We start from the raw sequence: 19,772 nt of genomic DNA, 5'->3' as shown, positions 1-19,772 counted from the left end.
GCCTCACCGGCACTGCGGGGAAACGTCTGGCAAGCCTAAGGGACACACACACACACACACTCTCTCTCTCTCTCTCTCTCTCTCTCTCTCTCTCTCTCTCTCTCTCTCTCTCTCTCTCTCATCTGGGGCCACACATCACCCGTTCGGTGTTGGATGTACATAGCATAATCAAATAAAGCTGTACAACAAGTGTGATTTAAGGAAGAAAATACTCGTAAAGAGAAAGAATGCGACGAAGATGGTGTGAGGAATGTGACGTGCAAAATGGAAAAATGGAGTGTTGATGAAGAAGACAAGCAGTAAAAGTGGCAGTGAGGGAGGCGAGGTATCGAGACTTGAAGCAGCAAAGCAGAGCAGCACTGACGCGGCCCCCCCACTGACCCACTTACAAGCCCGAGGGCGATGAGTGTCCCCAAAATATAAGAGTGACGGGGGTGTCTGATGGCCTCCTTTAAAGAGAGAGAGAGAGAGAGAGAGGGGGGGGGGGGCGGTTAAGAAGGAGGGAAGCAGTGTATTATGAAGTGATGAGTCAGAAGGCACCTGGTCCTGTCCTGCAAGAGTGAATACAGTCTGGATGGGCATGGACGTGCTCAGTAATCAAGATGTGACTCTTAACAATGGAATGGAACGATGAGTAATTTATCCCTGTGCGTTTACTATCGTTGGTGAAAATCCTGAGCCGTGTGATGGTGGCGGCCTGAGGAAAGGTACAGTGTGTGGCGGGCTGGGCGGCGCCAAGCACAGCGGGACTCGGGGCGCCCTCCGGAGAGTAGTAATCCTTGGTGCAGCACTACCACTGGACGCCTGCCAACATTGCCCTTGTATATTGTTTTCTTCTAAATTTGGACGTGGCACAATCACAAAAGTGTGCCACACCTTGACGCGGCCCCAATTTATAACAGCACATGGCATCACGCAGGACACGCTCCCCGGGGCATGAACATAGATGACGCTCACCACGACCACATGAACACTTTATTATTTAAATGTTGGCATACGATCGGGCAGGCCAGCCGTGTGGGGTATATATAGCACCAAGCGTGGCACCAACACACTGAAGTCATTTCTGTCGAAGCAGGGCCGCCGTCGAGGCCTCCCCCAAGGCCGCCCACAGATCCCCCTCGGCCACCACTGTCAGATTGTGAATGCTGTCTAATAGGAGTATGTGGTCCTGACTGGTGCTCCTTGAAAACCTGCAGTCATCCCAGTTATTCATGGTACTTGTGCAAGGTGGCACTGGCGCTCATTACAGCACGTTCTGACGTTATTTCATGCTTATACGATCGACACAAGGGTAAAAGTTACTTGATTACATTAGGTACAGTCTCTCTCTCTCTCTCTCTCTCTCTCTCTCTCTCTCTCTCTCTCTCTCTCTCTCTCTCTCTCTCTCTCTCTCTCTCTCTCTCTCTCTCTCTCTGTGTGTGTGTGTGAGTGTGTGTCAATATGTGATTGATATATACAGAATGGCTTGAGGCAGCATCCTTACGTAAAAACTGCATGAAGAAGAATTCCAAAATGGCGGATCAGACTAACGCACGAGATGCGTGGATGCCTCTGTCTTGGAGGAGTCTGAGTCATAACCACGAAAAAAAAAAAAAACATCAAGGCAGACACTTTCAAAACCTTTCATTGCAGGAAATTAGGAACACACACACACACACACACACACACACACACACACACACACACACACACACACACACACACACACATAAATGAAAGCCTATTAATATTTAAGGAATATCTGAATAGCATATTTGACGGAAATAGGAAAATTTTGTAGGTAAAAATGTCACAATTTTTGATATATAGAATTAACTTTGTAGGAATTGAACATTACCGACTCTTCTTACTGCAGTGACCACCAGCCACGGTTTAGCTAGCTCTGTAGGTGCGCAGTATCTGTCGGGAACGTTGTCTGTCACATGTTGAAAAATGTACCGTCGAATGGTCATTATACGAGTAGACAGGACACCTATACGGGACGAGTGATCAACTAGTACTACAAAGAGTTGGTGATGGGGTGGACAACAATGGAATTTGACAGTTTTTTTTTTTTTTCATGTATTAGGAAGGTTGGACAAGGGAAAAAAGGATTTAAAAAATTGTATGTCCATTGTACGTAATAATCGGTGTGTAAAAATGTGTGTGTGTGTGTGTGTGTGTGTGTGTGTGTGTGTGTGTGTGTGTGTGTCATAGTGTCATAGTATCCGTTTGGTGCCGCGTGATGGACTTACATGATTCATTTCAGACATTGCAAAATTCGAAACCCATTTAGTTGTGTTTATTCACCACTCATTTGTATACCTCGAAAAATTTACTGCTGCTGCTGCTACTACTGACCGTATCACCGCCGCAAATCTCTGGCACGTGACACCCCTGAGTCCGGCGGAGCACATCTGATTCCTGTACTGCTCCTATGAATAGAGGTGACATTTACATCACCCTGACTGCCTCCTCGTAGCCTTGTGACAGCTTCATTGTTGTGCCGAGATGATGGTACAGACTTGACCAGCTGTGGCTCAGGAATTGCAAACTGTTCCCTTTTGCCTCTGCAGCTGGCGGTATGGTGACGTCTAGTGAGGTATCGTGGAAGAAGTAGGGGCAGATAAAGGACTGGATGGAGTGATGGTATAAGAAGTTAAGAAGTTTTTCTGGGATGGCCTGTAATAAACGAGGAGCTGACTGAGATGAGTGGAGACGGGTGGGGAAAACTTTGTTATATAGTAGAGCCATAGAGGACGATGATGATGATGATGAGGTTGATTCAGCAATACTGCAGGAAGGTCAGGGTGGGAAGGCCTGTCATTCTGAAGCTCAGTCATCAGTGAGTGTTGAGTGACATAATAATGATAATGATAACAATAATAATGATAATATATACGTTGCTTAGTTAATTTCCATACACAAATTGAAACGCTTCCGTTTTCAATGATCTGGATGACTGTTGACTTTCTTTCTGGAGTTATCTGGAACTTATTGACTTGTGTGATGATTATAAACATCTGACTGGTGACCGTTAATTAACGCATATTTAATTGATTTATTCAGTTGCCTTTCCTTCATACTGTACTGCATTACTGAACAGACAGTCAGAGTGAATGGCCGTGAGAACTAAACAGTCATTCTGAAGTCGCTGCGTGTGGACCACTGCCTCTTCCTGCTGGCGATCTTGTCAGCCTCAACAATTAATTATTAGCGTACCTTGTTATTGCTTGGCCTCGCCCTGGTCACGCTCATTTGCCGCGTCTGCTGTCCTGAATCTGTCACTGACTTGTGAAGTGATGCTGCCGACCTTGTTTGGTGAAAATATTGATAATGATTGTTGTCAGTATTCTGATTGGTGAAGGCGATGATGGCAAAGATGAAGGTCACCGAGAACTCATACCAGTGTGTAGTGACAAAGAAGAAAAATAATTAAAAGGAAAAGAATGGAATACATAGATAGGAAAGCGAAAGGTGTATTGCACTGTTCTACGTACGGTGAGCAAGAAGCAGCTGTCTCGAAACACAAAGAAATACACACTACTACTACTACTGATACTACTATTACTACTACTACTACTACTGCTGCTACTACTAATGATAATACTAATACAACAACAACAACAACAACAACTTACTACTACTACTACTACTACTAGTAATACAGATCAAACCTGAAGAAAATAGTTTGTATATATTATTAATGTGAATGTGGTGTGACGGCGGCGGCGGTGATGGTGGTGGAGGTGGTGGTGGCAGCCAGCCGTGTAGCTCAGCTGTCTGTCACCACGAAATATCTTAGTGGGCTGCGTCATAGCTGGGGGGTGTGCTCTATACTTAGTAGCGCCCGCCATGCCACGCCCCCTCCCGCACCTCGCCCGCTGCTTCCTCTCATCAGCATTAACACTCGTTGTCCAGTCCCTCCAGCAGCCGTGACTCGTAATGTGCACCTCGGTCCTGTGTTTGATCTTTCAACTGATGTTTTTTACTTTTTTTTCTTTTTTTTTCTGCCTTTGTCAGTTATTACTTTTTTTATTGGGAAGATCGAGTCGAGTTTTTACACACACACACACACACACACACACACACACACACACACACACACTTGTTACAGTATTTTCAGGTCGCTACTGAAGAGAGAGAGAGAGAGAGAGAGAGAGAGAGAGAGTGTGTGTGTGTGTGTGTGTGTGTGTGTGTGTGTGTGTGTATGAAGCGGATAATTTTCTCATGTGACTTGGGTAATAGCGCCGCTGAAACTGGTTTAAGCCGGCGGGACTCGTGAGGTTGTGAGGTTCGCGGCTGTGGCGAGGCTGGCAGCGGGCGACAACGGGAAGAAGAAGATGCCGTGGTAAGCCGGAGTGAAAACAGTAATGTATTCCAGATAAATGACGTCACGAGGTATTTTCTGCTGGCACCGTGGAGGTGTTCAGGTCACGAGGCGAGTGCAGGAGGCGGAGGTGAAGGAGGAAGCCTGTCCAGATTATTTTACTTGGTGGTGTTGTAAGTGCTGGTTTTTATTACCATGTTACTAGGGCCGCGGACACCTGCTGTGTGCGGTTGTTTCCACGCGAAGATTTTATTCCCAGCCTTCCTTCATAATGTTGTACCATACTTATGTGGGGTAGAACATTTCTATATCTTTTCTGTTCTCTATATTTCTCTCTTTCACTTTTTCATTTTACATCAAATAAATCACCTAGAACATTTTCAACTTTCGAAATAACACCATACTACAGTGCAAATGTATGCATTCTTACAACCATACGTGCGCTCCTGGCAAGACAATCATTATAAAAGGAAACTGCAGGGAAGGGAGCCAGAGGTGCCTAACACGTGGCAGTCCACTTATAAATTCACGTCCACCTTTCATCCGCATCCATAAATATTTCTCTATTCTCCTCTTATAACTCCCTGTTGACTGTATTAACAACGTACTGAGTCTATAACAGTCGTTTAGCATTGCATTTGAAGACCAGTTACCTTCTGTTTCCTTAATAAATCTTCATTATGCTTGAACACATTACTTTTTTGCTCACTAACCTTAAGGATAATATCATCGCCCTTGTCATGTCTTTTATGCCACTTGATACCTCCCCTCTTAAACACTGCTCTCCCTCCACCACCACCCACAACCCTCTGTGTGTGTGTGTGTGTGTGTGCGCTGATGTGGGAGCACGCTCACACTCTTGCCGCCCACATTCCATGGCGCGCCCTTCCCCTGGGATCTGACGCTAAGCCTCTGGCCGCTCTACCTATCACCACGTGGGAGTGAGGTCAATCCTCATCCCTTTGTCTCCAAACGTCAGCCCTGGCCGTGACCTGAGCCAGTCCACCAACCCTCCCATTATCGGTAGTCCGCGTTCGTCTTGCCACGGTGGCGGACATGGAGAGTTCGTGTACGCCTGGCCACGGTGGCGGACATGCGACACGTTGGCGACTCACTTTATTTATACTGCACAGTTTATTTATATAATTTATTTATATATATATTATTTATTTACTAATATAAATCAGCTATATTTGTTTGGCCACCGCCTCTACAAAAGTAAAAGAAGTACACTTTTCCTAGTACATGTGTGTGTGTGTGTGTGTGTGTGTGTGTGTGTGTGTTTGAAATGGTCAAACTATCTCTGTATTTCATTATTTAACCACATGACTTAATTTTGCCTGTGATACACCAAATCATACTTATCCAGTGACATGTGGTGGCCAGTCTAGTGCCTAGAACCCCCTGCCCCAAAGTAATTGTCGCAGTAAGGGAATCCTTATTTCCACAACAGTCCCCCATTGAATAGTGATGATTTTCTTACGAAGACTTACATCAGAGCATGTTGTAGCGGTAACTACTGTTGTTTTATTCACACGATCATTCGAGCGAAGGATCATTTGATTATTTTTCCTATTTTCGCTCGTTTATTCATTTGGTAGTTTTATCGGCTGAAAACTCCACATTTTATTAACTTATATAATAAATAACATGCATATTACAAAGTAACTAAGTACACATTAAGTAAGTATCTTCCACTGAAATGCGTGTGTGTGTGTGTGTGTGTGTGTGTGTGATTCACCTACGGTCGTTTGCTGGTCACCCAACCAGCCGTTACCCTACGAAAAGAGTTCAGAGCTCATGAGACCATTTACACACCGGGAGAGCGAGGTCACAACTCCTCGGGTTACATCCCGTACCTACTTGCTGCTAGGTGAACAGGGGCTACACATTAAGTGGCTCGCCCATTTGCCTGGCCGTTAGGTGTGTGTGTGTGTGTGTTTGTGTGTGTGTGTGTGTGTATAAAATTCTATATGTATAAACAATAACGTACAACAATAGTGCTATCGTAATTTCGGAATTATTTGACTGTTTAATGTATTCAATTTTACATGGTTCCTGATAAGAGCTACTGCTGAATGGACCCTGCTAACATGTACACAGTACGTACTTGTCTATCAAATACAGTGTATGAAACAAATTCTCTCTCTCTCTCTCTCTCTCTCTCTCTCTCTCTCTCTCTCTCTCTCTCTCTCTCTCTCTCTCTCTCTCTCTCTCCTCGTGAGTCATAAGAGAATTTCTGACAGATGGTTTATACAACATTGGAGCAACTCAAATTAGTAACACTGACTCACTCGCCGTGCTGAAGCTATTACGCACACTGAAGGAAAATACACACACACTAAGAAAATCCAGCTCATGTACCATACTACTCCAACTATTAATCATCATTATCACCATCATTCACACTGATACAGCCAAGGAGGTTTGATAAATCACTCCGTAGTTATACATTTTGCCTGCCTACCTGGTCACACTCCGCCACTGGACCGAACGTACCTAAAAAAAACCTCCATTCACCTTTCTAAATAATTTTCATGCAACCTTGGAATTTTTACAACCCAGGATTTTCACAGATTACCATTGATATGCACCTTCTTTTGTTCCCACCGTAATGAAGTCCTTGACCAACTTTCATGGGGTAGGAGAGGGAGAAAGAAACTGGAAATTAAAGAAAATGATAAGACAACATTTCCTTGCTGTTCTTTAGAGTTAATGGAGAAAAGACGACCCGGCGCTCAGGAACTCGCCCTGCCTGCCTGCCTACCTGCTTGCCTCGCCACCACCACCACCACCACTACCGCCACCGCCCGACCCGGCGCTCAAGAACTCGCCCCATCTGCCTGCCTGCCTGCTTGCATCGCCACCACCACCACCGGCACCGCCACCACCAGCAGCACCACCATCACCACCACCACGATGAACAGACCTATGAATCATTTCGTCAACTAAATATAGCCGCGCGGTATCGACTCCCCAGGACCTTCTCACGCACCTGCTAGTGTTGTCGGCGCCTCGGACATACTTGATGAGGCGCCTCGGTAGTACCCCTTCACTGACCTCCCTCGCGCTGACCTGGTCCTCTGTTACTGACCTCTCTTTATCTATCCCCATCTTTCTATCTTAGTCCTTTCACTATCTCTCAGTATACCCCGGTTCACTCTAACACCCTCGATCTATTCTCGTCCCCTCTCTTTTCTTTGTCCGCCCTTCCCTCAATCTACCCTGGTTCACTCTTACTAACACCCTCGCTCTATTTTCACCCCCTCTTACTGACTACTACACTTGCACGGGCATTTTGTCACCCTTCCTCTATCAATTATCCTCCCCCCGCAGCCCCACACGCACCTATTCAGTATCCCTCATAGATCCACCTCCTTATGCGGTCATTGCGGTCCCACCTGTCTATTCCTGTACTTATATGTAGCTTGCTCCTGTCCGCTCCCCACCTGTCCTTGCCCCTTTTCACCTGTGCAAGAAAGGGAGGTCTTTGCTTCCATCTGGCTGGTCAGTGAACTATAATTTGGGCTTGTTTAGGTTTGTGCATACATGTGAGATGACAAGTGCCGCTGGAATATCCTTCATATGTCTGGGTTTTTCATATTATGTCGAGTGGTTCTACATACCCACTCACACACACACACACACACACACACACACACGCACGCAGACACCCGCAACGCTTATTCTTTTCTTCCCACGGTTAAAAACGATTGCATAGTGGGAACCAAATGAGAAAATGTTGGTCGCTTCATGGGAGTGTCTCGCGGTCTTCTTGATCAAGCGGAAGAATTGTAATGTAGTATTTTGTTGATCCATCCGGAAAAAAAATATATTCTTGGGCTTCTTCTCGTTCCTGTTCTTATTCTATTTACATGTTTCTTTATTTGTTAGTTAATTAGTTTCTTTCTTTCTTTTCGTTCTTTAATACCTCACACATCACATCCATCACTCCTTACGCAACAGTATTCAGTTCAGTCAAGTCATCTCGGTACTTCACTGATCGACCCAGGGCAGTGTTGTGAGGTGCGCCATTCAAGTTCCTCAGGTAAAGGAGCCGCCAGAGCAATGATTAGCATTACGCTGTCTCATCCACTCTGGACAATTGTGGCAGGTGATTTTATACGTTGCTTTGTCGAATGTGAACTGCAATGACATGTACGTTTATTGAATTTGTTGTTCTTTCGTTCTTTCATGTAACGCATCCCATGTTCGTTTGTTGATTCCTTCAGTGAACTGTTTACAGATATCGAGAACCTTGCAAGTGAAATCTTTTAAAACTGCACTCGTATTAATAAATGTGAGCCTGATTTGTGAAGTATAAATAGCCGATTCTTCACCATCGTCTCCCTCTCAACCTCTGGGAAAAGAGATCATTCAAACTACGATCCTGTGAACTTTACTGGAACCAGACTTAAAAGAATAAATAAATAAATAGAAATAATATCTAATTTTCCGTTGACAGCCATTAAACATCGGTCACACGCACACACACACACACGATAAATAAATAGATAAATAAATAAATAAATAAATAAGATAAAATAATAAAGTAAATAAATGAATAAATAAATACATAGATAAACAGATAAAATAAATAAAAATTAATAGTAATAATAATAGTAAACAAATAAATAAATAAATAAATCCCTCCATTATTTTTCCTTCTTTCATGTTCTGCTGTTTCGGAGTCACACAAACGGAACACTTACAAAAGCCTCAGTCGCTGCGAGTATTGTCGATCCCAGCCATGGCCACTGTGCTTAGTTTTGTGTCATGTGAAGCGAGTGTGATCATGAAGCGTGTTTCAGACTGCTACAAGGTAAGGGAAGTAACGTGGTGAGTTTACGTACTCTGAGAGGCATTATGAACCTTGACCTTCATTAAGCGAACACAGGAATTTGAATACGTGCAAGTACGTTGATTTGTGTGACGTGCAATTACCCTTCGCTGACTTGGGTAAGTAGTAACCATTTTCCTCGAATAGAAGCAGTCTAGTTTGGCGTAAATGTTCTGGTATTTAGGACAGGAAGCATCCTTGGTGCATCCACTTAACGTCATTTCAAGTGATGGTTGTTTCAATAGTGCAGTCCATAAGTGTAAGACAGACTTTCATGGGGGAACATGTTTGCACAAGGGCGGTGCGCGCTGACAGCTGCCGCTAGCTCCTGTTTACCACCTTGTAGTGATGTTAAGTGTGGATCAATTATGTAAATGTTGGCGATGAGCGAAATAATATTTGACGAGGTGCACTCAAAAAAGCACACAGAAAATTCATTTGTTTAGTGGCACTATTTTTTCCTGAATTAAGTTAATGAGTGTGTCGCTGAGAGGTCGTTTGATGTTCACCAGAAGGATCCAACTATTTATCACTCATTAACCCTTTCACTGCTATTTGATACATCTCTCCTTAATCAGTAACCACTATAAAACATCCTTTCATATCTGCAACCACCTCCAAACATTGTACTGGCTGGAAATTGCAAAATCTATTTCTTTTTTTTTTACCCACCTTTCTTGTAGATGTTTATAAAGACTCCATACATTGCTTTTAATGCTTTGAATTGTTGCATATCACAGTGACGGGTTAACTACAACGATTACACACTGTTCCAAGGTTTGGGCGAATATCGGTAATGGTCAGAGTGAGCCAGTGGTGCAGGAACTGATAGCCTTACGCCTTTGTGATTACCAGGCACTTTTCCGTAATGACTCGACTTTTGCTTCGTAGGTAAACCATTTTCTGCGTCGAGTACTTCATCACCAAGAACGGAGACTTGATTAATTTGTGTTAATAACGTTACGCAAGGCATGATGGTTATCGTTATATATTTTTAGAAACCTTGACATGGCGGGTGAACGTCTGTAGCAAGGGTGAGGGTCTGCTGGCGCTCTCTCTCTCTCTCTCTCTCTCTCTCTCTCTCTCTCTCTCTCTCTCTCTCTCTCACACTTGGGGAAAACGGGGGACGCTAACCTTTTTCGTTTTAGAACCGATTGATTGACTTGTTGAGTGACTGATTGACTGACTGATTGTTTGACTGACTGACTCACTGACTGACTGGCTGACTGACTAATTGAAGTCCCCACAACACCTAGGTCACATCGTCATCGTTGCGGAGATGACACAACCTCCGGCGCGCTGCCATGAACTGTTGTATTACATGTTGTATTGCATTGTGTTGAGTGTCCAGAATTTACAAGAAGTTCGAGTCTTCAGCTTCTAGAAATTTGCGTTATGTCGGAGATGGCTACAGTGGCGTATCTGTACAGCCGTGAGTTGATAGTACATACACAAGAAAGGCCAGCTGAAGTCAGTTATTCTAATGTGTGATAGCCTGTTCGAACTTGCTTAGGTGTAGCTATAAAACGAGAAGTTAAGCCACTCATAGACAGCGCATACTCGCACCTCAGTCACTGCCACACACCAGAAAAAGGAAATGAGGAAATGTGGCAAGCATTCTTCATCTATAAATAAAGGGTGGCAAACATTTCCTGTATCATATGCCGCGGGAAAATTGGTGGAGCCGTTGATGTTTTGCTAAGACTCACAGCACTACAGTTATGAAAACACTCTTAAGAATTTAATGATTTCCACTAAAAGTTGTTAAGATACCGAAACGTTTGGGAAAATGGTTCATTCGTTACATCTCCATCATTTCCTTCCACTGTGTGACTTGGAAAGCGAGTCCAACAGCATTACTAAGACTCAAAGAAGGGAGCACACAATGTAACGCCCTTTATTGACCTGACCTTACTAATACCGTCGCACAAAGCAAGAGGTTTTGAAGGTTGTTGAGTGAAGATAGATATAAGTCAGACTCTGAGGTTATTAATTAGCAAAATGTTATAGTTTAAGTCCAGAATGTAATTTTGAAAGACATCACTGACAACAAAAATAGTTCTGTAATTTCGAACTTTATTTTTTGCTTTAATACCTCATAGACTTACTCTGATTGGTGCATGTTGCCATTACCTACCAGTTATGAGCCAGAAGTGTGTAGAGACGTAAAGGTTTCAAGACACTTATCCTTTAATTTTTAACGACCGCTTTTGACCCCATTTGTGGATCGGCATCTCACCGGGCCTTTCTTTCTTTCTTTTCTCCTTATAAGTTTGTTGCCCTCAGCCAGTGCCCCTCCTACATAAAAAAAAAAAAAATAAATAAATAAATAAATAAATAAATAGGTGTTGTATGGCGGACCTTCAGATGACTAGAAGAATGGAATGAACCCGGCAAGCTTGTGCATACCGTGGTGTGGTGGCGGCAACAATAACTTACATGGTGTTGATATTCAAGTAAACAAAGAATCCCATAATGCTCGAGTGTCATGAGAAGCGACGAGGACCACCACCGACAACCCTTTATAAACAATTCACTGTGACCTTCCCACAATCCTCTGCTGCTCCCTCTCTTTCCTTCTCCCTCCTTCGCTGACGAGGCCAAACTATACACGAGTGGGTCAAGAACACACACACACACACACACACACACACTCTCTCTCTCTCTCTCTCTCTCTCTCTCTCTCTCTCTCTCTCTCTCTCTCGTTTAAAAAATATATATATATATATATAAACTTGCTAGCTTATTCTCGGTTAAAAACAAACATATAGTCTCAGCAAGTGTAACATGAAACAATTAATCACCAATGCATCGCGACATGAAGTGGTCCTGCGTGTTAAATTCATTATTAGCTTATACTTGTTACGTAAGAAGCCGCTGTGAACTGTAAGAAGCCGCTGTAAGAAGCCGCGCGAACTATGATGGAAGGAAGTTAATAGAACAATAGTTAAACAATGTCTTAACTATTTGGTCTTCGTAGGAATGGAAATTTTATCTCGGCAACTAAACTAATTACATTTACAACAAAAAAAAATAATCAAATGAATCATTGAACGTCACCATCCAACGGAAAATAGTCTTAGCAAGTACCCAAGTAGCTGTGAATAATGTAAATGATGTGTGATCAAATTGTTGGGTAGAAACTTGTCTTTAATTTTTTGTCGAAGAAAATACTTGTAAAATTCAGCATCCTGGTACCTTTTAGAGAGAGAGAGAGAGAGAGAGAGAGAGAGAGAGAGAGAGAGAGAGAGATAAAACTTAGAATTATCCTTACATAAGATTCTAAACACGTCTACTTTCAGATCCTAAACAGAGTCGCGGAATGTTACTACTAGTGGCCAAAAATTACCCTGGTGGTCAAACCTGGAACCTCGGCTTTCACGTCTTCCCTGGCTGAGCTGCCGCAGCGCCGTCCACCGCTGCAACACGAGGCTGAGCAGGTAGGCAGCCCAATTACTCTGCTCCTTCAGGCAGGTGGGCGAGCGGGGGCGGGCTGAGTATAGTTATATCCGGAGGCTGACCGAAGGGTGGCATAACGAGGTTTCCTGTGGCGTGGGAGGATGTAGGAACGATTGGGCGTGTTATAAGGAGGCAGCACCCAAACCCAGGTCTTCAAGATTGATGGCGCTGACCACATAAGGACCAGTGAAAACATATTACTTATTTCTGATGGGGATAGATAAAGAGGGACGAGCTCCACTTTCAGCTGGTATCACTGTATAAGGTTTTGGTGGTTTGTCGCTCGAATAGAAGACTGAAATGCCGTGTGGGAAGCCATTGTTAGTTAAGGTTCTCAGTAAACGTACTTGGTCAGAGTGAAGTGAAGGATTTCGTATCGAGATTGCGCTCATAAGACATTTAATTACTTAGTTTTCTTCCATGTAGTTGTTTAGCCGCTCTCGACTGTAAGGGGAAGTAAATATAACCTAGTAAGAAAGTTTTTCCCGTTAGGTTTAGAAATCAGTAACGTTGAATTGCCAGAGTGACGAGAGGAAAAATCTATCTGTTCTGTGATTTTATACGTTTATTTCTACCTCTGCCCTTCTCTGTTCTATTGTTTCGTTGGCTGGTTGGATTGTACATTTGTTTCTTGCAACTGTTTAACTTCTTTGCCTGTCTGTCTGTCTGTTTGCTGTCTGTCTGTTTGCCTTCTGTCTGCCACCCTCTTTTCATTTCTGTTTGCAGTCTTCATGGCTCCCAGTGCAGTTTGATAAGATTTACATATTCATTAGTATTTTTTCCTCTAGAGCTTTGAGGCAATTAGATCAAGGCAAGCTATTTCTCTCTTGTTTCGCATTTATTGTGTGTGTGTGTGTGTGTGTGTGTGTGTGTTATATGAGCGTTTCTGGTTGTTATTCTTGTTGTTGGTTTGAGCTCGTTCTTTTCTCTCTGCCCGTGTCCCTTGCCCGTTGCCATTCGTCGTCATCTCCTGTAGTAATCCTCAGCATAATGCGCAATCAATTCCTCCCAGACGTCTGCATCGTACAAACATGCTTGGCTAAAATGTATCAGTCAAGTTTAATTATGCTTGTTTGGACGTGTATATCCAGTTGTAGTTTCCATTTTCATTGTTTTTGTTGTTGGTGGTGGTGTTAAGTTCATTTACCGCCTCCTCCTCCTCCTCCTCCTCCTCTTCCTTTTCCTTCATCTCGTCCTTGCTCTAAACGTCTTTCCGGACCATTCTCAAATAGAGGAAGATGTAATGAGTAATAAGCTAATCGGGACATTCTACAAGTGAAATTTTAGTGCTTATACTCTTCCTGGAACACAATTTCTGAGTCTTGTCCAGCATGTGCCAATGGAATGATCTAGTCTGGGAGGTAACATTAGAGGGGTGCTGTTCCTTGCTGAATTGCCAGAGTGAGGAGAGGAAAAATCTATCTGTTCTGTGATTTTATACGTTTATTTCTCTCTCTGTCCTTCTCTGTTTTGTTGTTTCGTTGGCTGGTTGGACTGTATATTTGTTTCTTGCAACTGTTTAACTTCTTTGCCTGTCTGTCTGTCTGTTTGCTGTCTGTCTGTTTGCCTTCTGTCTGCAAAAGAAAGTACGGTGTTGCCAATGCCCACAACAATCACACAAAACATTCCTAAATTTCGTTGTTCTGTCTCTTGCAACATTACGACGTAGCTAACCACTCGCCAGACGCTTCACTCTCCTTTCTCACTCTCCTTTTTCATTACACTATTATGCTTTCAACGGGATTTTCAGGAGAGACCAAGTTTAGTATGCAGATATGAGCGATTATTGAAGAGTAAGACTGTTATTCACGAGGATATATTTATAGCTGTAAAAGAGAGGCGACTTGTGTTGTATGATTCATGTGATTTCTTTGTCTATTTTTAGTGATGTGAAATTTTAAATGAGGCTTCGCCATTCGGAAGACTTGTGGTTTCAATTATAGCTGAGAGTGACGTTTTCATCCTTGCGTTCAGTAGGAAACATCATTTGAAATTAATGAAACTTGTTTTAAGCGTTCAGACGATCGCGTGTCTGTGCACCTAAGTTTAAGTACGAGTATACAGAAAATAAGTTTTTTTGACGGCTGGCTGACAGGGAAGAGCTTCGAACACACACACACACACACACACACACTCTCTCTCTCTCTCTCTCTCTCTCTCTCTCTCTCTCTCTCTCTCTCTCTCTCTCTCTCTCTGTTTATCACTCTTGTAGCTTGATGCTCTGTAAGTACGCTGCAGGACCCTAAATTAAACACTCACACACACACACACACACACACACACACACACACACACACACACTCGCAGAGACAGAAAAAGTATGACATTCTCTCTCTCTCTCTCTCTCTCTCTCTCTCTCTCTCTCTCTCTCTCTCTCTCTCTCTCTCTCTCTCTCTCTCTCCATTACGCCATGACATACTTTTGCCACCAAATTGTTCTCTGGAATGCCAACCTATTGATCTTATCGCCACTTATCTCTCCTGCTGTCATTACCGTCTGTGTGTGTGTGTGTGTGTGTGTGTGTGTGTGTGTGTGTGTGCTTGTGTGATCCGTTAACATAATACTTGTGGTGTCCACGAGGCAAAGAACAATTACTTATCATCCATAGATTATTCACCTTTTTGAAACTATATTAAATCTTAAGGTTTTCGTTACGCCTCAGCTTTAGTTGTGATTGTTAAGCATTAGATGGGAATACAGGAAAGAAAACTCTTGAAAGAATTATTCCTCAGTGGAGCTTTTTAGTATGAATTTGTTGCCCTTGTCATAGTGTTCTTCTTACATAAGAAAAGGAAAAAAAAAATCAAGGAAAAATGGTATACTCAACTGGGTAAAAATTAATGCCAGAACTTGGGCCTTTGTTAGAATGTGTGTAAAATAATGTGACCTAACATAACGTGGTCCAAAATATGACACAAATTTCGATCTTTTTTAATTTTTTTATTCTGTGGTACGAGCGGCAGCAAACATTCATGATTATGACAACACCAGAGCGTTTCAGTAACGGGAATGCGTAAGGATTATCAGTAAGAAAAGTTTAGCTTGTGCGATGATTTACTTAATCTCTCTTTACGAAAATTATTAATTGGCGTAACTTTTTTTTCCCTTCAGCAGTAGGAAGCATCAATCCTATTGCTGTATCGCGCTCTTTTTCCCTCGGATATACTTTGGGAGTCCTTAAAGGGCTTTGAGTTAAGATTGATGCCGAGAAGGGCCCAGGTAAGTGGTCACTCCGTTATCGACAGCCAGAGATGCCCTTCGAAGGCTGCCCGTTCTTGACCTTAAGTATTGGTTGCCGATAGGCCCTTCGGAATTTGTATGTCAGCTAATGTGTATCTTATAACGAAGGATAAATATAACGCACATGTGGATTTGTTTTTTTGGCGCCGTAGACGAGACATGCAGGAGCTCCGCCAGCACATTTAAGCCTCCCGTGAATATTTATATCCAATTGTGCGATCGGCAGCTGCCTCAGCCACCGCATTTATATTTCATGTTCATTAGAAAAGTTTTATTTACGCAGTGCGAGCCACGCCAAAGAGGAATAAATAAAATGACAAAGAAAAGCCGCTAGTGTTCCTCCCAAGAGAGATGAATCGCGGCCTCGAATATTCACCAAGCAGTGAATATGTTAAGAAGAGCGTGTCTGAAGAGAACGACAACAGACGGCGGATGATGCGTCCATACATCTGACAGTGACATACTACAGGAACTCACCAAGAAGGTAAATTAGTGGAAAGCCTTAAATTTTTTTTTAATAAGCAGTCTTATATACTGGAAAGCGCAAATCATAGAGAGCTGCCGTGTGTACTCCATGCAGCGGCGGACAGGGTTACGGTCTTTGATAAGGTCAGCGACTTAGCTGGATAAAGAATGGGGCGACTCTTATTTATTATTCATTCATCCCGTGCGCCGGGACAACGCGGCCTTGTAGTGGCGGACTTCCGGTGTAAAAAAAGATTCAAAGGTTAGGTAAGTGTGTTAGATTACAGCACAACGTAATGCCACATGGAAAAGTTAGCAAGCAGGTGAACAAGGCAGAGACTAATGGTGGAGCCTTGACCTTAGAGAGTGACATCTCACACAGCTCTACTCTCCCTCTTCCACGAAATCCAATATGGAAGGTTCTCGTACCACCTTCATCCTCAACACCGGAAGAGATGCCAGTGTTGCGTGAAGCGGCTCGTGAAACCTCTTCCGCCAAGTCTTTCTCTTCAGTGATCTGACGCAGTACCAGTTTGTGCTTGGTGTGTCGGTAAAGCATTGCCGCTCTGGTGTCTGCTACGCTGAGATGAAAAGGCAGCGAGTGGTGTAGATGAGTGACACAGGAACACTCGGTACACAAGCTTCGTAAGTACAATAATGGTCAAACACTAACTTTTCCTTGTAGTTTCCATCTTTCCTCTCTCTTTCTTGTTGCCATCCTGTGAAATATTTTCGTGCTATAAGGTGTAACGTAGATGAATATTAAGTAGGCTTAATTGGCTTCCACAAAATGAACTTTAGATGTATCTGCTTCACGCGCATTGTTCAGAGTGCACGAACAAGAAACTTACAGTGCAGCCAGTTTAGTTATGCGTAAATTTGACAATCTATCTATGTTTACAATTCTCTTCGAAGTAGAAATTAATAAATAGATAAATAAACAGATAGATAGATAAGAAAGATAAATGTACACAAGGTAAACTCCAGAAACACGTCTCATGCTGATATGTCACTTTTTATTCATAACTTTAGGATATCTTTTCCATTTATCTTCTAACACACTTCACAGAAAATGATAACATTGTTTTCTCACTACCATATAGGCATACGAGTACAGATACTGCCAATATCTAAACTCGATGAAAGGAAAACTCAACGGTCGGTTCTCTCTTCCACAACGGTATTGCTTCGCCACATTGCACTGCTCTTTGTCGTGAAGTTTTCAGAACAACTGAGGCAACCAAAAAATATACTTGCTAAATGCAGGACGTATTTTACACGAATCATTTTCCGAAATGCATCCAAGAGCCAAATGCGCCGCAGCAGGCTTGTGCCTGGGCCAATCAGGGATAATCGATGTGCCGCTACGATATTCAGACTCTTCTCGTATTCTTGGAAGCAGTGACCAAGTGAAATTCGAAGACCGAAGACCTGAAGTTGACGTGACGAATAATGTCGCTTCACCTTTTTTCGTTATATACTGCCTTGCGTGTTATTTGAGAAACTTCCCTGCTCACTACTTTGGAAACGAGGCCCCTGCTGCGTGTAAAGCACCCGCACTCCGAAACTGACGAAGCAATGTGGATGACTGATATTTTTTTGTTGAGCTTTGCTATAAGTTACAGAGTTCCAGAGAGGCAGTTGCGTATGTGTGGAGATGAAGGGATTGGAGGTCAAGCAGGTAATCAGTTTAAGAGGGAGGTGTTTCTTAGAGAGCATCGGAGAGGAATAGATTGGATTTTTTTTTCTTTCTTCTTCTGTTTCATATATTACCTGAAATTCTGCTGAAGTGGAGCGCTTGTCAACTAACGTGTGTGTGTGTGTGTGTGGATGGGTGGGTGGGTGGGTGGGTATGATAAAGTTAAAAAGGTAATTGGTGCTGAAAGGTTTTAATGGAATAATACCATCAATCTCCGTGCGACAATCTGGAAGGGGAGTCGATGCGAGGGAGCAGAGGAAACAACACGGGTCAGAGGGCAGCTTGAAAATTCAAAGTTTACGTCGGAACCGAGCAAAACTGTGTGTATTATTAGCGGTAACACAACCTCTCTTCAAGTCTGGTGGAGTGGATGCAAACTGAGACAGGGAAACCGAACGCTCCCTAACCTTTACGGAGCTCATGCCCGTGGTAATAAGGGTGTAATTCGGCAGTTCACTAATTCAGAATATTTCCAGGATTTACTCAGAAGCAAAAATAAACGGGGACATGAAGACGAAATTACATAAAGGAAAAAAAATGTGCCGTGGATCAGAAAATTTTTAAATGGCGCGAAGTTCAGGTCACAAAAGAAGAGAGAAAAAAAATATGAATATGAATCAGAATGCATTACGACGGCAAACTGGAGATGATGTTGACAATGATGATGGAAATTAGGATTATTAGTTAGTTCATTAGTGCGTATATGTGTGTGTGTGTGTGTGTGTGTGAGCGTGAAGTATATTTGCGTGCTCGTTCCAAGACCTGACATTTTGCTTTACCCTGTTGCTTTATTTTTCATAGTCAAGTGGCTATTTTGGGGTGCGCGGACCAGCCAATAGCGACTCCACTTGTCTTCCTGCGCACCGCCCCAGTATGGTCTTTTGGAAATCTCCTATATTTTTATTGATTTTTTTTTTTTTTATAAGATCGATGAGGGACACAAGTACATGGTAACTGGTATATAGTAGCTCTGTTATACGGTATACTTTATTTCTTCTTCCTTATTCTGTTATTTTATGCTCGGTCTCACAGTCCAGTGTCGTGATTTTTAGTTGCAAATTGAAGAAGCAACCTAGTCTGTCTCTCTCTCTCTCTCTCTCTCTCTCTCTCTCTCTCTCTCTCTCTCTCTCTCTCTCTCTCTCTCTCTCTCTCTCGCTCGCTCGGTTAATTATTCATCGTCGCTGGTTGGAGTGTTTCTCTCTCTCTCTCTCTCTCTCTCTCTCTCTCTCTCTCTCTCTCTCTCTCTCTCTCTCTCTCTCACGAGGTGGCAGTGATGGGGTGCTGCCGGGTCGTACTGGGCGTCCTATTAATTGTATTTTTTATGTAAGAGGGGCACTGGCCAAGGGCAACAAAAGAGCGTAAAAAAAGGCCCACTGATGTTTGATGTCCTTCCTGTGAAATCCTTTGGTCTGTTTGTGTGTTTTCTATTGATCTAATGCATCCGTTAGTCGTATTTCCCAGTAAGTGCAGTTCCTTCTGTGTTGATAGGAGCATAAGAAGCGCGGTAGCAGCTGTGTAAAGATCCCTATTATAGAAACAAAAAAAGCTTAAAAGCCTTACTAAAACAAATTACTGCTGGAGACTTGAAACGTTATTTTGCGAGTCACGAACTGAGGGTTAAAGGAAGTAGGCTAATGTGTTGCTGAGAATTTACTTTGATGACAGTAATTGCTAAAGAGACTCCACGTAGGTAATGTCTGAGAAATTGTTACCTCCGTTGTTTCCTTAAAGACGACTCACCCGAAGATGCTTTTGGC

The 19,772-nt window shown here is 43.0% G+C and overlaps 1 protein-coding gene across 2 annotated transcripts in view; it reads left to right on the top strand.

Annotated features, from left to right (window-relative positions):
- LOC135107077 (potassium channel subfamily K member 13-like) overlaps positions 1-19,772 on the top strand; it is a 112,520-nt gene that overhangs the window by 31,745 nt on the left and 61,003 nt on the right. Inside the window, exons 1-2 of one of the 2 annotated variants that reach the window (XM_064016699.1) lie at positions 9,177-9,271; positions 12,455-12,592. The gene's annotated coding sequence lies outside the window, so the exon portion shown is untranslated. Of the gene's footprint in view, positions 1-9,176; positions 9,272-12,454; positions 12,593-19,772 lie in introns of those variants that run through there. The other variant, XM_064016698.1, reaches the window with a different exon arrangement.

The sequence above is a fragment of the Scylla paramamosain genome, chromosome 14, assembly GCF_035594125.1.
Source record: "Scylla paramamosain isolate STU-SP2022 chromosome 14, ASM3559412v1, whole genome shotgun sequence".
Classification (NCBI taxonomy): domain Eukaryota; kingdom Metazoa; phylum Arthropoda; class Malacostraca; order Decapoda; family Portunidae; genus Scylla; species Scylla paramamosain.
This window is presented reverse-complemented; position numbering and strand designations above follow the sequence as displayed.